Here is a 25,553-nt window from a genome sequence, read left to right on the forward strand (position 1 = left end):
ATGATTGGGGAAAGATTTTGATGAAGCAGCTGAAGATGTTTCTACCGAGGATTCTACCCTGAGGACATCATGCCGTGGAAGCGCAGGACTGGGACGATTGACATCCATGGTCCATAGAGAACTTCCTTGGTGCCAGGATTGACTCCAATCAGTGGGACGTTTTCGTTGATTCCCATTCAGTTCATTTTTGTCGAGCTCTTTGACGTCATCTTCAGTCCACCACTGCCTTGATATCATGACCAGTCACTCTTACCCCGACCCTTGTGTTCACCTGATTTGTTCATGTGAATAGGTCATTGTATAGGGTCAGGGAGTGTTTTTTGCTGTGAATGTCAGGAATTCTCTATTCCACAGCGTTAGGTGAGCTAGATCACTGAAAATACTTCAAGAGGACTTAAATTTTGACTTATCAGAGAGTTGAGGACCATAAAGAACCGGACACTAAAAAGAATTTGAGATCTGGACCCGATCAGCGAAGATCTTATTTAAGTGCAAGGCAGGCTTGGTAGGCAAATGACCTTCTCCTCTTTACGATGTTCTTACATCACATTACTGGAAAGTGGCATTACATATGGAAAAATCATCTTGATCCAAATTATTCTTCAACTGCCACTCCTGTCCCGTTGGCCCATCTGATTATCGTTCCGTTCTATTCTGGGATAATAATCTTCACTGTCCTCGACACCACCATTTTGATGTCATCTGCAAACTTCCGAACCATATCTCCGATATTCATCACAAAATAATTTATGAATTAGAAACTGTGTTGAACTCAGTACTGACAGCTGCAGCACACCGCTGGTCACAGGCCTCCAGTACAAAAAGAAATCTCTCTACCTTTAAGCCAATTTTGAAACTAACTGGCGCCTTTTCTGTGAATCCCATGTGACCTACCCTTCCTAATCTGCCTACCAATCGGAACATAACGACCACCTTGCTGAAGTCCACATGAAAAATGTTTGCCACACTGCCTTCATCAATCTTCTTTGTCACCTCTTCAAAAATCATAATCCAATTAATAACATATGACTTTCACAACAGAAAGACATTTTGACTCTTCCTAATCAGACTTCACGTTTCCAAATGCATATAAATCCTATCCCCCAGAATCCCCTCCGACTACTTAGCCACCACTGTTGTCAGGCTTACCAATCTACCGTACCCTGACTGGTCGGGTCACTGGTTCCTTTTCTAGTTGCACTCCTCCACTGATGGCAGTAAATTTGAAATTAAGTAGGTTAATGATGTGACAGGTCTCAGACATGGTCAGGGTCAGTGTTCAGAAGATGTCAGCAGTTTCGTTAATCTTCTTAATTTAACAGGTTAATAACCAAAACAAAATTACTCAAACTAAAAGTAAAATGAATGAGCCACATTGAGGACCTTCACGTTTTGGAGGTGTTTTTTGTTGGATTGGAATGGACAAAGTTAAAAATCACACAACACTAGGATGTTGGAAGCGTTGACATTCGAAGCACTGTTTCTTCATCAGGTGGTTATGGAGCAGAATCATAAGACATAGCCTTTTTATCAACAGAATTGCAGTATCACAGAAAGTAATATTAGCCGTATTTAGATTAAATCTTTCAAATTTTCAAATGGTCATATTAGTTTCCGTTCCTTAATACTTCTTATCGGATGTGGGAGTTTCCGAGAGTTTATGGGTAACTGATATCTACGATATATATCATTTGTTTCGAATCCTATCAGATCGATTGGATTGTTTGAAGGGACAGGGTTGAGGCAATGCGGAAAATAATAGAGCTAGTTTGCAAGAAATATGACAGTTATAGAAAGGGACAAAAGCTGCAGATAGATTAGGTACATAGGTGAACACCACGAAAGGTCGGAGAGTTAAGAGGGTAGAACAGTAGTCTTTTGTAGTTATGCCCATTGCAAACAATTATGTTACTTTGGAAAACGTGCGTGGTGATAGCCCTTCACTAACAGCCAATTATCTGCTATCAAAATTGGCTTTAATGTAATGAGGGGTACAATGGATTCCAAGGGGTCGAATGTGTGAGTAGACTATCCAGTCAGACGTACAGACCGATGCTTCTGCAACCAGCAGCATAAAAATCAGAATGGTGTGTTGCCTCCCTGGTGCAGGTATCAAGGATGTCTAAGAGAGGCGGCAGAATAAACTCAAAGGTGAGCGGGAGTAGCAAGAGGTCATTGCACGCAGTGGTACCAATAACATAGGTAAAAAGAATACAACTCTGAAGGGACATTATATAACGTTAAGCGGGAAATTTTTAAAAAAGAGTTCACCGAAAATGGTATCTTCTTGATGACTCCGGATGCTACGAGTTACAGAGGGTGGGAATTGGAGGGCAGGGCAGATGAATGTTTGGGTAACGAGATGGTGGATGGGAGAAGATTCCCATTATTGGATCATTGAAATCTCTTTTGGGGTAGACGTGATCTGTAAAAAAAGGATGGATTGCAACTGAATTGGAAGGGGACTAACATTCTGGCAGGGAGATTGGCTGGAGCTGACCTGGAGGGTTTAAAACAGTACGGAGTGTTCGCAGCGGCGGGGAGTACAGGGAAATACTGAGGAAAGAGATTAATCTGAGTCTGGTACAGTTGAGAAAAGAAGCGAGGCAAATTCTCAGGGCAGAAAGGAACAAAGCAGAGAGCAACGTAAGACTGATTAATTAACCTGCATTTATTTCAAAGCAAGAAGCTGAACAGGGTAGGCAAATGGACTCAGGACATGATTTGAAATATGGGAGTGAGATATCATAGTAATTATATAAACGTGGCTAAGGGATTCACATGACAGGCAGCTAATACTCCAGAAGGCAAAAGCTACAGGAAGGATAGAAAGGGAGGCAAGAGGGGAGAGGGAATGGTGTTTTTGATAAGAATAGCATTGCAGCTCTACTGAGGGAATATACACCCAGAAATACATCCAGGGAAGTTATAGGACGCAACTGAGAAATATAAAAGCGATTTTCACCTTATAGGAATTGAATTATAGACCCCCTAAACACCAGCGGGAAATTTAGAAGCAAATTTGTAAAGTGCTTTCAGTTGTCTGTAAGAATAACAGGGTTCTTATGGTCAGGATTACTACATTCCAAGCATAGACTGAGACTGCCATATTGTTAAGAGTGTAAAAGCAAATTTTGTGAGTCAGTATGTGGATGTACATACTAGTGAAGGTGCAAAACTTGATCTACTCTTGGGAAATACGGTAGGGCAGGTGACTGAGTTACCAGTGCGGGAGGACACTGGGGCCAGCGACCAATGTTTTATTAGTTTTAAAATAGTGATGGCAAAGGATAGACCAGTCAAAGTTCTAAATTGTAGGTGGGCTATTTAGAACGTATTAAGCAAGAAAATTCAAAAGCTGATTAGATGCAGATGTTCGCAGGGGAAAGGATGGCTGGAAAATGGGAAGACTTCAGAAATGAGATAACGAAATCCAGGAAATGTATATTTCTCTTCGGGTGAAAGGAAAGACTGTTCGGTATAGACAATGCTAACGACTGGGGATATCGAGGGTTTAATTCACGAAATTTACGAAGCAGATGTCAGTTATAGATCGGAGAGATCGAGCGAATTCTCAGAAAAGTATCAAGGAAGTAGGAGTAGACTTCAGAGGGAAATCATAAGGCTAAAAAGAGAACATGAGATAGCTTTGGCAAAGAGGGATAAGGAGAATCCAAAGGGTTTTGAAAAAATACATTTTAGTCAAGGAGTAAATAGCAAGGCAGCCTCTGTATGGAGCCGCATGGAATGGTGGAGATAATAAACGACTATTTTGGATCAGTATTTACTGTGAAGAAGGACATCGAAGATATAGAATGTGAGGAAATGGATAGTGACATTTGAAAAATGTGATATTGCAGAGAAGGATGTGTTGGATGTCTTGGAACGCATGAAGGTGGATAAATCGCCTGGACCTGGTCAGATGTATCAGAGAACTCTGTGGGAAGCTGGGGAAGTGAGAGCTGGGCACCTTGCTGAGATATTCCTGTCATCGAGAGTCAAGATGATGTGCCAGAAGAATGGAGGTTGGCAAACGTGGTAACATTATTTAAGAGTGTTGGTAAAGACAAGCCAGCGAATTATAAACCGTTGGGCCTCACGTCCGTGGGGCACATATTGATAGAGGGAAGTCTGAAGGACAGAATTTGCACGTCTTTGCAAAGGCACGGAATGATTAGAGATAGTCAACGTGACTTTCTGCGTGGGAAATCATGTCTCGCGAATTTGATTGAGTTTTTTGAAAAGTAACAGAGAGCATTGATGGGGTCAGACCGCTGAAAGTGATCTGTATGGACTTCAGTAAAGCGTTCGACAATGTTACCCATGGGGGAATTGTCAGCAAGATTAGGTTGCATGGAATACAGGGAGAACCAGCCACTTGAATACAGAACTGCCTGGAGGATGGAAGACAGATATTAGTGGTGGAGGTTTGTTTTCAGGCTGAAGGCCTGTGACCAGTGGTGTTCCATAAGGATCGGTACTAGGTCCACGACGTTTTGTCATTTTTATAAATTATTTGAATGCAAACATAGGAGGTATAGTTAGTAAGTTTTCATGTGACAACAAAATTCGATGTGTAATGGATGGCGAAAAAAATTTACCACAGATTAAAACGGGATCTTGATCAGATGGGCCAATGGGCTGAGGAGTGGCAGATGGAGTTCAATTTAGCCAAGGCACAGAGTTGCATTTGGCAAAGCAAGTCTTACCAGAAATTATGCACTGAATGGCAACGCCCAAGGCTGTGTTGTTGAACAAATAGATCTTGGAGTGCAGGTTCATAGCTCCTTGAAAGTCGAGTGGCAGGTAGATAGGTACATGAAGAGGGCGTTTGGTCTGCTTCACTTTATGTTTCAGAGGACTGAGTAAAGGAGTTCAGACGTCATTTTGCTGCTGTATAGGACGTTGGCTGGACAACGTTTGGATATATTGCGTGCAATTCTGGTCTCCTTCCTATCCGAAGAATGTTGTAGAACACGAAAGGGTTCAGAAAAGATTTACAAGTATTCCGTCACGCTTGGAGCTACTGGAGGAGGCTGAATAGGCTGGGGCTCTTTTCACTGGAGTATCGAAGGCTAAGGGTGATCACATGGAGATGTATAAAAGCATGAAGGGCATAGATAGGATAAAGAGACAAAGTCTTTTCCCTTGGGTGGAGGAGTCCAGAGCTAGAGCTCATAGGTTTAGGGTGAGAAGGGAAAGATATAAAAGGGAGCTAAGGGGTAACATGATCAAGTCGAGGGTGGTGCCTGTGTGGAATGCACTGCAGATTAAGTGGTGGAAGGTGGTACAATTGGAATGTTTTTAAAGGCATTTGAATTGGAAAGGTTTAGAGTGATATGGGCCAAGTCTCGGCAAATGGGTCTGCATTATGTTGGGATATGTCGTCATCATAGCCAAGTTGGAGCAAAGTGTCAGCTTCCGTGCAGTACATCTCGATGCCTCTATATAGAGTATAGAACATTTTAAAAGTTACGTTCTCAAGATAACTTTTAACAATATGTGTTATCTCAGCTCAGATGTGCATTGAAGGTATAAAGTTAAATTGTGTCTTTGCCCCAATATTCGTCAGACTGACTCTATTGCAGTAGGATGAGTTACAGAATATTGCAAGGGTTTATGTATTTTTCGACCAATTTAAAATGTAATTCTGCAAGTACAAATCCTCTCCACTAACACGCATATGTTTGCCTGCAGGGCAGACCGAGTGGATGTGTTCGTGTGGGCGTGTGTTTAGGGGTGTGAGATTCCATGAGAGAGTGCTTCTGCGTAAGAGAGGGTTTACGTGAGTGTTTGGGTGTGTTTCTGTGCACGCTTGTGTGTGTGTGCGCGTGTGTGAGGATGTATATTTCAGTGGGGTCGCCTGCAGTGTGACATGAACCCACGGTCCCGGTTGAGGCCATCCCCATGGGTATCGAACTTGGCTATGAGAATCTATTCAGGCACTCTGCGTTTATGCTTGTCCTGAAGTCCACCTTGGAAGATGGTCACCCGAAGGTCTCAGACCGAATGTCCCTTACCAATCAATTATACTCCGACTGGAAACGAACACTCTTCCCAGTGACTGTTGAGAGTTGTAGAGTCATCCGTTGTTGCAGCATCTGTTCCTTCTCGCAAATGTGCCTTGCCTCAGGACATCCTTGCCTGGAGTGTATGAGATAGACTGCATTTGCTGAGTCACAAGATAACCTGCCACGAACATGGTGGGTGGTGTCCCCAAGTGTAATGTTGGTATCCGTGACGACATGCTGACACTGCGGCATAGAATGAATGAACATCACATTCTGTACCTGATATTCCCCGGAACATTCTGTAACTGACATTCCCGGAACAATCTGCGCGCAACATTCTCTATCTAACGTTCCCCAGATAATTATATACCCAACAAACTTCACTCAACATTCCCCAGAACATTCTGTAAACACATTCTCACTCAGATTCTATACCCAGCATTACCCGGAACATTCTATAACTGATATTCCCCGAAAAAAAAACTGTACCCAAATTTCTATAACTGTCATTCCCTGGAACATTGTATACCCAACATTCTGTACCTGACATTCTCAGGAATATTCTGTAACTGACATTCGAGGAAAATTCTATAACCGATATTTCCCAGAACCGTCTGTCACAGACATTCTTCAGAACATTCTATACCCGAAATTCCGAGGAAAATTCTGTAAACGACATTCTCCGGAAATTTCTATATCAGACATTGTCTGGAGCTTTCTCTTACAGGCATTCGCTAGAACATTCTAAAACTGACATTCTCTGAAACATTCTATCCCTGACATTATTTGTGTATGTCCTGATGTCAGTGAATTGAACAAAACATAAGATCGCGAGGGAAGCAATCCGGTTCCAGAGAGAATGAGAAACTGTTTCAAAGGCCCATCCGGTCGTTAAAGAGTTGATTATGTTTGCCATATGTTTCTATTTCTTTACAACATCGGATGGACCACAATTGAGATTAAGAGACAGAAATTTCCAATGTCCGGTGTCTTCAAGGAACTGGGAGAGAATCCTGCAGTGCAGCAATGTTTTCACACTCTGCATTCGGCACATTAGACAGTCACCCGTTTTTACTCTCGAGTAATCGACTGTATGGGAATGTTCTAGAAATCATCTCTTCTTATGAATGGGTCTCTGCGTGTTTGGGGAGGGAGGATTTCCTGTGTTTTATGATACATTTTAATTAGTAATTCAGATCTGACCATTTGTTGTTTCAGTTCAAACTACCTGAAAAAGTCTCTGAATGTCGTGACACATTTGAAAATCTTACTGGGTCCACAATCAAACTGGTCACTTTGCCTTCAGGTGGATGTTTTACGTGTTTGTCTTTCTTCCTTATAGTTAACATAGTGAAGACCTAAGTCCTGCTTTATAAAGATTGTGGATTTTCTTCATATGTCAGGCGCTACCTAGGGGCCATAGCGGTGTTGGTCTCCTGGTCATTGTCCTCGACGTTATAATGAGACACATTCCCATTGTTTATGAGGATCAGTTTTATTTCCTGGAGTCCATTCCCGTATGTAATATCCACGCCGTCCTGCTTTATGCAGCCACTGACTGTTCTGCCTGGTTCATCGTCCGTTTCACCTTCGATCAGTTTGTGGCGATTTGTTGTCAGAAGTTGAAAAGTAAAGATTGCAGTGAGAAAACGACGGTTCTCGGTACAGTGACTGTGCTGAGCTGTTTAAAGAACATTTTCTGGTATTTTATGCTCATAGCTCAGTATCAGCTCGGGAATGTCCCCGGTTTTGTGATGTAGAACTCGATGTTCGATCCTACTGTGTCTGGGTCACATTCAAGTACCTCCACCATATTCTAATTCCGGCTCTGCAATTTCTCCTGATTGTGCTGCTCAATGTTTTCACCGTCAGAAATATTTCAGCAATGAGCAGAGCCCGGAGGATACTCCGGGCTCACTCCAATAGTAATGTTCAATCTGACACAGAAATGAGAAATCGAAAAAATCCATCATTTACTGTGTGTGATCTCGGCCAGTTTCATCCTGTTATGGTCAACGTTAATGGTGTATTCTATATGGCGGCGGATGCATGAATTGGGGTATAGTTCTGTGTCTCTAGATTTCTTTGTCCAAGAAATGGGTTTCATGATGCAGCTTCTTAGTTGCTGCACAAACACCGCAATTTATGCTGTCACCCAGACAGCAGCTGAAAAATGTGCTGAAGTGTCCCCTTATCAAAATTCAACAATCCAATTCACTCCTTAATCAAGCTATCCGGGATTTTCTCATTTCAGTTAAATGTTTCAGCAATGAATCCGTCTGTTGCGATGGTAGTGAAGGTTTGTCCAACCTTATGCCACAGGGAGCTACCAGGGCACATTTTAATGTTTCCCTTAACTCAGGGGCCAGAGAGAAAAGGCAACATCCTACAGTCTGCATCGATCATGTCAATTTGGACACAATGAAAGGATTCTTTTAAAAGTACCAGGCAGAACAGTGAAATATGTTGCTCTTTTTGTTTGTGTGAAAGAAACTGAGCTGGAAAGGGACTGACTAAGCCAAAAGTCCTGGTCCTCAGGGAAGGGGAGGGGACTAGATCCTGAAATCAGGAGTTGGGTCAAAGTCACTGTTCTGGCTTTCTGCTCTGGGTGCACACTGAGACCTAACTTTGAGCAAAATTCATCTCTGTACACTAATCTCCAATTCTCTGTCCAACCGTAGCTGTCTCTCTATCTCTCTCTCCCTCTCCATTCCCCACTTTCCACCCTCCCCTTACACCCTTCTTGCACTGTCTCCGCTTATCCACGCGCCCTGTTTTTCTCCTCATTTCTCTCGCTCTGTCCATACGCTCTCTCCTTCTCTGCCCCACTGTTTTTCACTCTCTCTTCCCTCCTCTCTCTCATACACCCCGTTGCTGCCAACCCTTCCAATCTTCTCTATTTCCCTCAACATTCTCTCACTCTCCGGCTCCCTCTGTCTCATACGCGCCTTTCTTTCTATTCACCATTTCACTCCTACCACCCCCCTTATCTCTCCATGAAGTTTTCACCCCGCCCCGCATCCTCGTCCTTCCCCAGCCTCTGCTCCCACCTCCTCTCACTGGATCAGATGAAGAGGCAAGGCCAAGCGAGGAAGATTGTGCCAGATAGGGAGGGCGGGGATGATAGAGATTCATTCATAGGGATGGGGTTGTGGGAGAGCAAGAGTCAGACAGAGGGAGAGGGAAGGAAGGAGAGAGGGGTAAGGAGAGAGAGTCAGAGGCAGGGAGAGGGTGAGCGAGAGAGTCAGACAGAGGAAGAGGGAGAGAGGGAGAATCATCATCGGTAGACGGCAGAGATGGATAAAAACATAGAGAAGAGAGAGAGTCAGACAGTCGGAGAAGGAATGAAAGAGTCAAACGGAGGGAGATGGACAGAGATAGAAGGGTGTGGGGAGGGACGGAGAGGAAATGACGGAGAGAGTCAGACAGATATTTAGGGAGAGAGATGAGAAGGCGAGGAGACAGAGAAGGAGAAGGGGAGTTAGATAGAACGGTTGAGAGGGAGAGAGACTGATGTGGTGAGAGAGAGAGGGGAAGGGCGAGAGAGTTTGTGAGGATGGGAGTGGGACAGGGAGAGGGAAGCGAGAGAGAGTGGGGTAAAGAGAGTGGGTGTGGGTGAGAGGGATAGATAAGTGGACAAGAGAGGGGAGGGGAGACAGTGGGCGAGATAGAGAAAGTGGGAGGGTGGAAAGATAGAGAAAGAGGGGAGGAGTGGAAGAGAGAGACAGAGAGCAATGGGAGAGAGACGGGGAGAGAGAGGGAGGGACGCGAGACATGGGGAGAGAAGGATGGGGATTGTGAAAAATATGGGAGGGCACGAGAGAGGTCGGAAGGCAAAAGAAAGAGAGGAGGTGAGAGAAGGATAAAGGGAGACAGAGATAAGGGAAGAGAGAGAGAGGGTTGGAGAGAGAAGAAATGGTGACAGGGAGAGAGGGATTGGAGATGGAAGAGGCAGAGAGAGTAAGGGGGAGAGGGAGGTGGATAGAAAGTGGCTGGAAACAGAAGTAGAGGGAATGGGTAGAGCATAAAGAAAATACATGATGGAAAGAGAGAATGCGGAGCGGGAGAGCGATATATGGAGAGACAGATATGACAGGTGAGAGACACTATGAAGGGGTACCCAGTGAGAGAGGCGAGAGGTGGGAGAGAAGAAGGTGAGAGAGATGACCGTGGGAGAGCGAATGGGACGGGTGAGAGGGAGTGGAGTTGTAGGGAGTGGGAAGAAGAGAGAGAGGTTGAAAGAGGGGAAGGGAAGGGTCAAGAGAGAGAAAGAAAGAGGAAAGAGAGAGGAGCGGGAACGCGAGGATGCAACAGTTGTGAATTAGAGAAGTACTGGGGAGTTAAAGGGAGAGACAGAAGGTGAGGAATGTTAGGTGAGGAGGGAGAGAGGGCGGAGTGGAGATAATGTGGATGCAATGCAAGAATGGGGCGGGAAAGTGTGGGCGAGGGATAGAGATTGTGTCGAAAGTGGGAGGGAGGAGAGGGAGAGTGAGATTGCACAAGGAGAGGGAGAGAGTAGGTGGGGTCGAGAGATTGTGGGAGTGGGAGAGGGAGAGAGATTGTGGACAGAGAGACGGGGAGTGGGAGAGACATAGAGTGGAATCACGAGAGAGGAGTGGATAGAGATTGAGGAGGAAGGCAAGAGAAGGAGCGAGGGGAAGAGATAATTGGTGCAGACAAAGAGAGAAGGAGTGCGATAGAGAGAGTTGAGGAGGGAGAGTGCGAGCATTGTGGAATCGGAGTGATAGTTGTGGTAAAGAATGGAGGATTGAAAGTGTTATGAAAGTGTGGAGGTACTGTACCTTTAAGAGATTTGAAAAGCTTGCAAGAACTGTCAAAGCAAGGAGATTCATGAACAATTTAAGAATGGAACACTTTATTGAATCAATTATCCACAGTTGAGTTGCCATGAAACAAAAGCAAATTCAAATTCTGATAACCAGTTTAAATAAAGTCCTAATGTACCAAAGTCCAATCAAACTTGAATTTAGTATTTTGATCATATTAATATCAATGAAGTGATCGGATGTTCTGGGGGACAAAACTGGACATTTTGAACATCAAAAGCGAGCACTGCCGAGAGAGAGCTCTCGGACAGGTAACTGTCTGTGAAATAAATTTATTCAGGAGAATATCGAAACTGCCTTGGGGAACATCTACAGGGGAAAATCTACACAGGAGAATCAATAAAAATAGTTAGTTTTGATTTTATTTGTAAGTATTAATCCTGATTTTTTTAAAAATTGGACGAGTATTGCAGATTGGGAGGCAAAAGATAGTGTGAAGTCAAATGAGTTGTAAATAGTTGTTTGTTTTAATATTCTCCATTGGACATAAAGAATAAAGCAATTATTTTCTTCCTTTAAATGGTGACCTGTGCGATAGTTTGCTGCTTCGTGAATTTTAACATGGGGTACCTCTTATATGTGTTGTTGTATTAAGTTAATAGAGGGGTTTAACACCGTGTCGAATAAAAAAAAAATCTATATATGTCTTACCCTTGGTTGTTTTACCAAAATGCAACACCTCGCATGGATCCACTCAAGGGTGATGAGCTCAAATTTTCAAGGTCTCTTTGTAGCTTAGATAACTTTCGACACTGTCAAATATACCACCGAGTTGCTGTCATCTGAAAACGTGTTAACCATGCCTCCTAAATTCTCATCCAAACCGTTGAAATAAAAAACGATCGAAGGACCTATCCGTCTGCATCGCTTGGGTTCCATTCTGCAAAACAAGCCTACACAATGCCCTCTGGCTCCTAACGTACCAAAATCGCAAGCTCTCCCTTAAACCCATGTGATCTAAGTTTAGTAATCAATCAACCACTGCCGACTGGTGGTAAAGATTGCACTAAAGTCAGTGTTGACAACGGCTACCACTTTGCCTTCAAGAATTGTTTTAGTGATGACATCCAGAAAAATCAATCCTCTCAACTTTGTGAGGCATGACTTCCCATGAATAAGGTCATGCTAACGACACCTGCACAGTGTTTATCTCTCCAGTTGCATGTGAATCCTATATCTCATATCGCCTGAAACAAATTGCCCAACACAAATGTCGCACCCAGTGATCATTCGTTCCGAGGATTCTTTTTCGCAGCGGTTCTTCAATGAAGTCAGTAAATTAGGCACCCTCACCTTTTCAGACATGTCATCTGCAGATTTTCTTTCTACTAATCACAAAATTGGCCACCCTGAACGTTTCAGTCACATCTACACCAGCTGTGAACTGAACAGATTACTCTGCCTGGACCCTGAAATTTCTTCCTAACTACGCACAAAATTTCAGGATAGAGCTGATCAGTTCCTGGAAATTAATTGACTTTCCTATTTGATTTTATCGCTCCAGAACCTACTCATCTGCAATGTGAACTGTTTACAAGACATACATACAGACTTACCCTGTCTCATTATACTACATTTCTTTGACCACAGTTAAACTTACTGACGAAAAAGCGACATATTCATTCAGTATATCTCCCATATCCTGTGATTCTAAGCATGCACTAACTCGTTGATGTTTAAGTGGGGCTATTCTGTCCTTTGTTGCTCTTTTGCTCTTGATATACTTGTCGAATGTACTTGCATTGTCATTTACTTTATCTGCTAAAGTCATTTCATTTTTTTTGCCCTCCTAATTTCCGTCTTAAAAATGTTTTTCTGCTCTTAAAGTGTTTCATTGATTTGAGTTGTCTGCATGTGCTATATTACTACTCATTATTCTTGACCAGAGTCTCATTATCTACATTCACACATTGTTCACGACTCTCCTTTGATCGTTCACTCTCACAGAAACATCATGCCCTGAACTTCCGTTGTCTCACGTTGGAAAGCATTCCATTTACAGTTTCCCCTTTACCTGTGAATCTACTCGAATTAAGAAACGTAACTTTCATACAATCCTTTTACATTTCCATTATGACTTTCATCGATTTTTGAACTCATTAAAAAAGATATGAACGTCTCTAGCTGGGTCAGGAGGTGTCTTTTTCACTAATTTTCTAAGAGTCAATCACAGTGCTCCTCGTCTGGAGTACCATGTGGGACAGACCAGATTTGCCAACATTTCCTTTCCCTAAAGGTCATTCGTAATTGTTTCCCGCAATTAAGGGTAGATTATGGCGATCAGTTGACTCTTAATTCCAATTGATGACTCAATTCAAATTCCACCATCCAGCATGCCAGGATATGAAGCCATGTCCCCGGGACATTACCAACGTCTTTGGATATATCATCTCATAATAATACCACCATGCCATCTCCTCCAACAAACGAATGAAATTATGGTCAACGGTCAAAAATTCCTTAACTTTAACATTCTGTCGTTTGCTCAGCCTTGGATTATTGAAATAAAGCAGACAGACCATTTGGAAAAAAAGGGAAAATTAATAACGTATCCATTATCAGGCAATACATCTGAACAAAGGGTACAATGCAACTTATGTAATGGTCCCTTCGTTTCTGGATGGTTAGCAGAGTACTTGATTTATTCCAAACATATCACAACCTCGTTGAATAACTTTGATGTAAAATTTAACCCTTAATCCGCTTGTATTTCTGTCAGTATGCCGTATCGAGTTAAACAAATTGAAGAGTAGCATTTCTGCATTAGTTTTCTCCATGATACTGTGAAATGAATGGTCCCTGTATAAAAACAAAGGGTCACTGTAAATCTAATAGACACATTCATCATTTGCATAATGGGACAAACAAATCTTTCTGTTCAGAATGATTTGAAATTTGATGACGGCAAATGAATCATTTCGACCCCCATTTGACGCAAATTCCAAATATGTGATCTCTGAAACTTCCATTCTCAATTCCATGTGAATTAATTCCAGGGGTTCTTCCAACTCATATCCAAAATACAATTTATATGGACTGAACTGATTTGTTTCATTCGGTGCATGCACAGTTGCAATGTCTACGAATTAAGTTCATTAATCCATATCCCCTGGTTAATCGACAAATCAAATCTCTTTATCCCAATCCTCTGCTTAATCTTGACTGTAAGGTCTCAAAATTTTCTATAAAACTGATGCAATATTTGTAATGTTCCCTTCTTTGCTGGATGGTACACAGAAGATTTGATGTATACCTGATATATCACAACCTCGTTGAATAACGTTCATGTAAAATTTAACACTTGATCCGCTTGTATTTCTTTGGATAGTCCGTTTCGAGTTAAACAAAAACAGTGTAACACTTCTGCATTAGTTTTCACCATGATACTGTATAATGAATGGTCCCTATGTAAGGAAATGGTCCCTGGAAATTTAGTAGACACATTCAACATACGTAATAAACATTGATGTCAATTTGTTTGCATCCAATCGGAGTCCGATGTATTAAGTAAGCCATTTTCAAAAAAAAAGTTTGGCAAATGCAGGAAGTTATTAAAGATGCCGTTTGTATCAAAACCTGAAGATTTCCAATTACCTCACACATATGGCGTGCCCAGCAATATTCAAACACATCCTTATTCAGACCAAGACAATGAAATTGTATTTGTTTTGGAGCGTGCTTTTTCCTTAAAAGCCAATTGACCTCCCTATGGCAATTCATGCGTTACACGCAAAGCCTTTTTTCTGTAACACACGTGTCATGCAACATGAATAACTTTTAAGTATTTCTCATCATCCTGGTGGTCTCACTGTGTGATCTTCACTTTCTCACGAAGACTTCGTTCTTATGACAGTGCCATTTTGGTACACGTGCACAGTCTTCATCTGTTTTCTGCGTTTGGATAAAACTGCCTTAGAGTTTCAACTTATCATGAAAAAACACCTGATTTGCCGGAACTAAAATAAAAAATGTTGTTCTGGAAATGTTGGCTTATTTTCTCTGTCTGAATGATTTGATTAAACATGATCTGTGATATCTGAACATGAACTTCTTCACATTTCCTCTCTGATTTCCACTCTTATTTTTTGATTTTGCTTTTAGACCTTGTCATCACACATTGAAGAAAACTCTCAGGATATACACAGTGACAATAACTTCTCAAGATTTAGTTTAGTCATGGACAAGGTCAAGAGTGACCCTAAGGTGAGTTGCTTAATTCAACAAATGCCAATTCCTCTAAATGAAACAGTAATTGGACAATGTGGGTTGGGAACAGTTGTGGAGGGAACATCCATATCTGGGATGTGGGAGGTTTTTAAGGACCAATTCATTAAAGTGCAGGACATGCATGCCCATGCAAAATAGTAGGATGGGAAAAGAAGGTTTCGAATGCCATGGATGACAATGGAAATTGTAAGTTTAGTCAAACGGTAAAAAAGGAACAATATGACAGGTCCAGACAGCTACAAACCGAGAGGAAAACTTGAACAATATTGAAAAATTATGAAGGAAATAAACACGGAATTAGGACAACTAAAATGGGCCATGAAATGTCCTTAAGCAAACAAAATCGAGCAGGATCCTAAGACTTCTTACGCAGAAAATAGAAGATGGAAGATAAAAGTAGGAAGTGTAGGTCCACTCAAAGAAAAAGGAGGCAAGTCATGTGTGGAGCCATAGGTTGTGGGAGAAATCCTTAATAATAATTTGTGTCAGTATTCACCAAGGCGAAGGACATGACTGATGTTGATGCCAGCGAAAAATGTATGTGAAGTGCAGACATTGGCACTCTATTCAAAGAAGTCTTGGTTCTCCAAAATTGCAGCTGAAAATGTGTTTCTGGAAAAGCGCAGAAGGTCAGGCAGCATCCAAGGAACAGGAGAATCGACTTTTCGGGCATAAACCCTTCTTGGATGCTGCCTAACCTGCTGCGCTTTTCCAGAAACACATTTTCAGCACTCCAGCATCTGCAGTCTTCACTTTCTCCTCACCAAAATTGCATCAAAACAGAGAACTGCCCAAGGCCAAATGCGAGATAGCCGAAATTAATGCGAGAGGTAGGGAAAGAAATAGTCGGGGCATTAGCAGATAACTTCACAACATCTTTGACAACAGTTGACTTTCCAGAGGACTGTAGATTAGCTAATGTTGTTCGCTTGTTTTAGAAAGTAAATTCGAATAACAAAGACAATTCTCGGCCAGCGAGCCTGACTTCAGCATTGAGGAAGCTCTTGGTAAAAATAAAGAGTAATAAGAAGTATGTATATTCGGAAGAAACTGGAATGGTCACTGACAGGGAGTATGGGGAAGTGTCATCTCCATCAACTCAGTAGTGTGATTGAATTGTGGGAAGTGGTGACAAAGATAATTGATGAGGGAAGTGCTATGGATACAGTTTATATGAAGGTTTTTTTTAATGGCATTTTATAAAGTCCCACCGCAGATTGGTAGAAAAACTAATATCACATAATATTCAGGTGTACTGTCGAGCCGAATACAAAACTGATTTCGAGTTAGAAGACAGAGGTTAGCAATGGATAGAGATTTCCCAGAATGGACACGGCTAACTAGTGATGTTACACAGGGGTCTGATTTAGTTCCCATGTTGTTCGTAATGTGGAAAAAATAATATGGAGGACAATGTGGTTGGTCTGAATACAAGGTTTGCAGACGATACAATATTTTCAGGATTTGGTGAGAGAGCCAACGATTATGAAAGAAGAAACACAATATCGGTAGATTGGTGAATTGGGCATAGAAATAGTAGGCAAGTGGGAGATGATGCATTTTTGAGATTCAAATTTAAGTGTGTTATTTTTTGTAAATGGCAGAACCCTTACGAACATTAACATGTGAACGGATCTCATCGTGCAGTTCCACAGCTCCTTAATAGTGACAACGCATGTTGCCAGGGTGATTAAGAAGGCATATGGCACCCTTGTTCATCGAGGCATGGGGGAAACGTGGAACCGGGTTGCAGCTACATTAGACCCTTGTTATGACGAATTTCGTGTATGGCGTGAGTTTGTGCCGCCACACCACCAGGATGAGACCTTAAGAGCGATTGAAGAACAATGTCAGCAGGGTTTTACCTGATTTTGAGGATATTGCCGATGAAGAAATGTGAGAATTGATGAGAATTATTTTAACTGGAAAGACAGCGGCTGAGAATCGACCCGATAGTTGTCTACGAAATTATGAAAGGTAGACCGACAGTGGATAGTAAATGGCATTTTCCCAGGGTTGAACTCTCAATTACAAGGTCACAGAGGTACAAGATGAGAGTGGGAAAGTTTAAAGGACATATGCGAGGGAAGTGCTTCATGCAGAGTGTTAGGAGCCTGGAACTCACTTCCAGATGAGGTGATGCAGGCAGGCAGATCAGTGATAATTAAGAGGCATTTGGATATTTCCGTGAAAAAAGGTTTGTATACAGAATAAGGACAAAATAAGAAGCAGAAGATGTGGTATTTTTGGTTTCGTTTAGGCATGATTATTGGCACAGACTGAATGGTCGAAAGTCCTGTTCCTGTGCTGTACTTCTCTTTTGCATTTTCTTCTTCTGTTCCTGTAGTACCACAGTTGCCTGATTTTAATATGGCTTAGTGTGGACATTAGCTGTGACTCCCAACTGCGATCTCGCCAAGGGTCAACAGCATATTCAGAACCACACTTTCTCTGATCCTCCTACCACCACATCAAGACTTTTCTTTGCACTGTCATGCGCACTTTACATAATGGAATAATGCTTGTCTCAACATGAATTGCATATTCTACAATCTATCCTGGCAATACTCCTTTGACTCACTTGTATCCTCATCACTCACGGGAAACTTGCTCAAAATGTGAAAAACTCTTAATTTCTTTGCCTACCCTGCTGTCATACGTAAGTAAGCCTTACCTGCACATGTAAATTATTTAACGAGGTCTCAAACATTCTTCTGAAATAACCACTCTCCAAGTTGTGATTCTTTGAAGCTTCGCACAGTGACCATGCTTTCCTTTGTGTATTCTATAAAATTCACTGGCATAATGTGTTTTCCCACATCCAGCATGCCATTGTGTTTTCTGAAACACTACCATCGAGTTTTCATGTGGCTTACTTAAATACAGTGAACATACTTTAGGTTTCTTTTTCCCTCAGGTGTTTCCTTATTAGCCATGTTGTCAGCTTTCATTACAACTTTCAATGGGATAGCCTTTTCTTTTGCCACATGTCGAATTCTCGTTTCCCCATTTTCTATATCTCGAAGAATGAAATTAATGTCAAAAATCAAGCATTGTTTTTTGAATGAACTTACAGTCATCTGATATTTCCCCTGCGCCGTCTAAACTCTCGGCTGTTCCACACAAAATCTCATTATTTCAGCAAGTGAACCTTTGAACTACTTCAAAAACATGAGCTACATTATCAAATGAAATGAATCACATGATCTCGCAAAAAATTCGGCAATGATTGGAAATATCTAAACCCATCCCTACCGACGTTTAGCGATGACGGGATTGCGCTTGAACAGTGACGTCATCGCTGCTCCCTTTCACCACTGCCTTCGTCATAGTCATTCGTGTCAAGTGTTTTCAGTTCCAAATGGCGAATTTCAAAGAAACTTTTTTTTTGCCTTACTTATGCTATGGCCACCTTTGCTTGTTTGCTGCCATTTTTCATGACTTTCAATCTTTTGTGCTGCCTAGCGTATAGATTCTTTGAGATTTTTCCCTTGCAGTTGTCTCCATTTCAATCTGATTCATTTGGAATTGAATATTAGTAATCTCTTCAATGGTTCGGACTGCAATTTTTTAAGATGAGCTATTTCTGAAGTTATGTTCTCTTTCCTCTCAGAGTTTTGCAACTCCACCATCAAATTATCTTCCATGTCAGAAAGCTTTGCCTTGCCGCACATTGGGTACAATCCCAGGATTCAGCACGAGTGAAGGAGTCATTATTACAGAGGATAGCTATTGTTTAAGCCAAACAATGTAAATCCCCAAATTAATTATAAAACACCAAAAATCGCACGGAATGCATTTGAATCAAATAATCCTAAACCCTTTCTGCAATTGCAGATGTTGATTCCGACCAGACCCTCAATTTAGGTCTTGACCAGACTAAACCCCCCTCAGGATACTTGACGGATGTAAGCAAGACCCGATATTGCAAGGTTTCATGTTTTAAAGTTAAGTTTAATGCATTGCATTCCACATGAGATTCGATTGGTCAAACTATTCGACGATAAGCCAAAAGAATCACTTTAATGTTTTGCAACAGTTAAAATCTCGACAAAATAAGAATAAAAGAAAAGTAATGAAGTAACTTTAACTCTACCAAATTCTTAACGATGTCATAGGTTTATGAACTATTACCAAATAACTGTTCTGATAAAATCTCATAAACACTATTGGCATAAACTAAATCAGTCAAACACTTTACCTCTCACGCCATTCTAGCAGCAGGAAGAGAGCAAAAGCAGTTTGCTGTATCAAAAAGAAGATTGACAACTTCCACGTCCAGATTGAAAGCACAAGCATCAGCAGAAATCAAAAACCAATTGTCCTCGGTCTTTCAGATCTTGACCACATCCATTCAGGCTCCTCTATTGTTCCAACTTTAAAAAAAAAGTATTTCACAAGACATGAAAGCTGATGAAAAGACTCATGCGTAAAAGCTCGACTCTCCTCCTCATCGGACGCTACCTTACCTGCTGTGCATTTTTCAACTCCAAGATGTTTAGTCTATTTGCATTAACTGGACTCTTTTTCACCTCTAGTTCAGCCTTTCTTCAAAAAAGTACAAAATCCTCCCCTTAATTCCATACTACTTGTTATCGTCAATATATTTAGGTTCACAGCACTGATCCCTCCTGCAGCCCACTAACCAGTGCCTGTCATTAACAAAAATAGACACGTGATCTAACGACTTGTTTCCGACCTGCGAAAAATTTGCACTCATCGTAACACAGTGTTTCCAAATTCATGTATATTACTTTATTTATGCGGACCTAATGGTTATCTTTCTGAAAATCCAAGTAAACCATACCGACTCATTAAGTCCGTGAAGTATACCTGTACATGCGTAAAACATAAGGTCCCATTGAGAATCATACAATCATACAGTTCTAGAAGTCCTGATAGAAACATTATCTCAAAGACATGTTTCCAACATTGATCGTGTCTTTTGTTTACAGTGATTAAATATCCATCATCTCCAAATGACTGACTGCCCGACCTCTCTCTCTCCCCTTGGATTTCTGCTCAGGGGTGTACCATAAACCCCTCTTCCCCAGATAATATGTGCAACATTATCCTGTAGAGGCCAAAGATGGAAACAGTCAAAAACTTGCAGTAAACGGTTGTGTGTGTGTATGTGTGTCTGTATGTGTGTGTGTGTGTGTGTGTGTGATAGTGCGTGTGTGTCTATGTAAGTACGTGAACATGCGCTACTTGCGAACTCGCCTGCAAAAGGCAGCAGCCGCAGCAGTCTTCTTGTTGATGTGCACTTGTTGATGGCGTGGACAAGGGCAACAGGGGAGCAGACGGGGATGGTTTTGGACGGGGTCGGGGGCGGATTGAGGGCGGTGTTGGACGTGGTTTAGGGAGTGAGGGGTTGCATGCCCTGTGCTGTTGCCTTGTCTCCAGAAGGGAGAGCAGACTTAAAACAAACTCTGAGCTCCAGAAGAAAGGCAGTCAGTTGATTCACCAAATACACTATTATCCAAACGGCGATTCAACAATGGCCATCACCAGTCAGGATTCCTCTGATTCTGTTGGCAGTTGAAGAAATGCAAAATGATCTCGACAATATGCAGGCTTGATCTCATAAGTGGCTCGTAAACCTTGCGCTTCATTAATGAAAGAAAATGATAAGAGAGAATTGAACTACTGACCCTTGCATTCATTGATTTTATAATCACTGAATGATCCAATGTGATGTACTGGGCGTTGCTATCGACTTGTAACTCAGTTGGCCTCGCCATATAAGTACAATGGGGACCAGAGTATAGTCAGATGCTGTGAGCACTGTGGCCAGTACGTCACCTCCTGACTCATCAAAGCCTGTCCACCATCTAAGGTTCACAACTCAGGAATGCCATGGAATGCATATCACTCAAAAAATAGAGAAGTTTCGTGAGACTGTGCAGAACAAGGCAGCGTGCTGGGTTTGTCCATTGTCCATCACGGACGGTCATTAGCAACAGTGTGTGCGAGTTGCAAGATTCATTGAAGGAATGCATAACATATCTTTCGGCAGCGCCATGGAGACCTACGACAACTTTCTCTTCAAACGAGAAGGAGAAGCAGGCACATAGTGAGACCTTCGACTGCAAGATCTCCAAACCAGTTATCAATCTGACTTGGAAATATTTTGTCCTTCATTTACTGGATCAAAATCCTGAGATTCCATGCCTTTATGAACCGTGACTGTTTCTGTTGCAACCGATCTCTAACAGTTTAAGATGAAAGCATACCATCTCGTTCTAAAAGCCAATGCGGGATGAGTAACATATGTTGGTCAACTCGTTACGTTCGTGCACCATATTCGAATAAAGAAATGTTATTGTTTTCCTTTGTGATGGCAGAAAGGACCTGCTTAAATTTAATTTGTCAAACGTTTATTTAATCCACACTATGTGCTAACGTTAATTCAGTTTGTAGCAGTTGAGAGTGTGTTGCTGGGCAAACACAGCTGCTCAGGCAGCAGCTGAGAAAAAGGAAAATCGACTTTTCTGGCCGGAATGTTTTTTCTTCAGGAATGAGGCTGGGACCCTCTGGGGTGGAGAGATAGATGAGAGGGGAGTAGGGTTGGGGGAAGATAGCTGAGATTGCAATACTCGAATGCAGGTTGGTTAAAGGTGAAACGTCTGAGTGTAGGGTGTCGTGGAAATGTGGGAAGAAAGATCTACAGGTTCGGCCACACATTGGGGTGGTGCAGAGCTGGAAGTTTAGAAGTGGGTAAGGTGGGGGAGGGGAAATGAGGAAACTGGCGAAGTCTATATTCATGCCCTCGTGTTGAACGTTTTCGAGGCTGAAGATAATGTGTTCTTCATCCCAATTGTCGGATGGTGAGGCAGTAGTGATGGAGACGGCCAAGGACCTGTATGTCCTCGACAGAGTGCGAGCGACATTTGAACAGTTCAGCCAAGGGGCGGTGTGGTTGATTGGTTCGAGTCTTCTGGAGGTGTTCACTAAAGCGCCCTGCGTGAAGTCATCCAGTCTCCCCAATATAGAGGAGACTGCATCAGGAGCCATGGATAAAATAAATGGCATGTGTAGAAATGCAACTGAAACTTTGATGGATGTGGAAGGATTCTTTTGAGGCTGAGATGGACGCAAGGGGGTCGTCTGGGCACAGGTTTTGTAACTCCTGCAGTGCCTGGGTAATTTGCCAGAAGGGGAGGTTGGTTTCTTAAGTGGTGTGGGCTTGACCAGTTGGTCACGGAGGGGACAGTGTTTGCGTAAGTGGAGAGTGGTGCAGAGGGAAATGAATCACTGGTGACGGGGTCCATTTGTATGTGAAAGAAATGTTGGCGGATGATACAATTTATGTGGAGGTAGGTGGAGTGTGAGGTGAGGACCAGGGGGGTTTTGTCCTTTACGCGGTTGAATGGGGTGGGTTCGAGCGCCGAGGTGCGGGACATCCATGAGGTTTATTGGAGGGGAAGTTTCAGTCTTTACGTAAGGGCACCAGCTGGCGTTTTTTGTGGTGGAAGTGGTCCTCCTGCGAGCAGCTGCTGCCAGAGTTCCATCTCTCCCCTTCCTAGACCTTCCTAGACCTCCCCATCTCTATCCACATGGATCACTCAACACTTATGTTTTTTGCAAACCAACTGGCTCCCACAGTTAACTGGATTACAACTCTTCCCAGCCTACCTCCCGTAAAAATGCTCTTCGTAATTGCCAATTCCTCTGCTTCTTCTGCATCTGCTCCCAGGAGGACAAGTTCGAACCTCAGAAAACAGCAGTTGACCTCCTTGTTTAAGGACTGATATGTCTCCACCCACGTGGTTGAAGAAAACCACCAACGCATCTCAGCTCCGTCTCGCACCATCGCCCTCTAACCCCACATCGAAACGTCGATTTTCGTACTCCTCGGATGCTGCCTGACCTGCTGTCCTTATCCAGCAACACACTCTCACCTCTGAGTCCAGCATCTGCAGACCTCACTGTCTCATTCAGTTTGCAGCAGTCTGCTTGCTTTCTCATGGCATTACACCTGATTGCAGTTAGTTCATTCCTCCAAAAAAGCTGACTTACCCACTCCATTTTCCTCGTCGAAATTAATTACTTTGTCCTCCTTTGCCATTTTCTAAACTGTTCTCAGTCCAATGGTTTTTATATTTCATTTGTGTACACCATCTTTTTTGAATTTGAAACAATTTCAAACTTCCATTGCAACCAATGTTCTCTTTTTGCTGTTATTCCAGACAGGAATAATCAAGCTTTGAATTTCGTCCATTCTCTCTTTGAAGGTTTATCACTTTTTAACGACTCTTATTTGTTCAGTAACATTTTACAATCCATTATAAGTGACTGATAGTTCATGCCATTCCTTTTGTATTTTCGATTCATGAACATAGGCAGAGATACAAATCCCTCTTTTCTTACCTTGATTGAATTTCTACCATGTTTTACTGCTCATAACCAAATGGTCTCACACAGGACCAATTACTCATTTATCATTTCATCATGTCCAGTCCAGGATGATCTGTTCTCTGTTGATTTCATTGACATAATGGTGTGGTAAACTTTCCCTCCACGCATCATAAAATACTATTGTGTCATATTGAATCTAGTTAGGTTACCAAAAATGCTTATACATGTTCTTTTATCGCACGAATCATTCATATCTATTTAAATAGCATTGCCTTCACCACCACTGCAGTTAAGTGGCTTTTTGCCACCTGCAATAATGCTTTTTTTTCTTTTACGGTTGGCACATATCAGTTCTGCTCACACAAATTTTACATTAACTAGTCAGCCTGTGTCAATGTTGTGTTTATTTGCTCTTTTAGCTGTTCGGAAACTCCAATATCATTTCTCTTATGACTGTTCTTCCTAAATACGGGACTTACAGCACGCATTCCTGGTCATCCTGCAGGCATGTTCCCTTTCTTCCACGTCATACCCTTCACAACCATTTGTATTGCCAAGTTTCCACGTTCTTTGCAATGCACCTTGCATTTAGGCAGAGGATTAAGGCTTAATGTTTATGCTTCATTATCCAATTGCTGCTTGTTAAAACTATGCTTTTATTTGATTCTGATATTTGACATTTTGCTTATCTTTTTCCTTACTTCCCTCCTGTACTCTCTCAATTGTTCCTTGATTCCCCTTCTTTAATGCGTTACCTAGTTTTTTTTCACGATCCTGCCAATTGAATTTCATGTACTTTCTAACTACTGAAGCATTAAGCGACTAAGGGCATCAGTACCACCCTTCACCAAGTGCAATCGATTCATGTTGTACTTGTTCTATCTTCGGCAAACCGGGTCCCAATGCTCCAGAAATACGAATGTTCCAGCTCACACCGTGTCTTAAGTTACGTGCTCATCCCATTTGCCCTGTTATTTCTATTGGGACACTCACATGATACGAGGAGGGAACCTGATAACAGTACATTCCTGGTATTCCTTTTCAGCTTGCTTGCTAATCTTTTCACATAATGTTTTAGAAATTTGAACCTTTTGGGTGTTTGTTTTTTGCATCAATATGCACCATGAAAACTGGCTGATTATCTTACACCTTCAGGATGCCCAGTCGTCACTCTGTACGCAAAGTTTTTCGTGCATTGCCTACCTGGTCTTCCAAAGTTGCTTAATATTTCACATTTCCCTTCTGCCTGTGAAGTCATAGACTGCGCTGTCAACTCTTTGCTTTTCTCTCAACATCATGGATTATCTGCAATATCTCAGCAACCGCGCCTGCTCAGAAACCCGCGATTACAACAGCTGAATTAAGACCTGCAAAAAACTAAGGACGGGCTGTTTCCGTCACTGGAACGATGTTGTGGTTTCCAAAAAGAAATTATAGAACACAACACATCTTTCACCGCTTTTGCCATGACATAATTCTTTAAATTAAATATTTAGAAAAGACGTAATACTGAATTAACATAAATGTATATTGTTTCCTCTTTCCTGTTCTTTCTTCATCCAGTACATATTTCTCAGAAACCATGTGACACGAACATCCCTGGTATCCGGGAATCGACAAATGTGACAATATTCACATTACTTGGACTTCTATTTATCTTTAAGATTTCTTCCTTTGAGCCTCTCGTCTTGCAGCAGAGAAATTAATTTGTTTTCCTTTAAACTCACTGATTTAGCTAACAGGCAGCAAACACTTCCCTGCCTGCTTCACCATGACGCCGACAGCGAGGACCGCAACAAAGCTCATCCTTTTTTTTAACAAAAGCTGTTCCTTGGGTCAAGTATACTTGGTCCTTGATTTTATTTTTCCAGAGGGGTAATAAACCGGTCCCTGTTCAGAACAGTCTGATATGGTACAGAAATGAAAAGAAGTTTGATAGGCTTTTGTTTGTATGAGAAGTCAGGCTAATTTGATCATGTGTCAGAAGTGCTATGTATGAGGAAAGGGGAGCGGTCAGCTCTCTAACTGAGATGATCAGCTTTACTTCAGTCTTGAAATGATTGGAGGTTCAACACGCAGCTGTATGGAAGATGTCTCTTTTCTGCTG

This window comes from Chiloscyllium punctatum, chromosome 17, assembly GCF_047496795.1.
Source record: "Chiloscyllium punctatum isolate Juve2018m chromosome 17, sChiPun1.3, whole genome shotgun sequence".
In the NCBI taxonomy this organism is placed as follows: domain Eukaryota; kingdom Metazoa; phylum Chordata; class Chondrichthyes; order Orectolobiformes; family Hemiscylliidae; genus Chiloscyllium; species Chiloscyllium punctatum.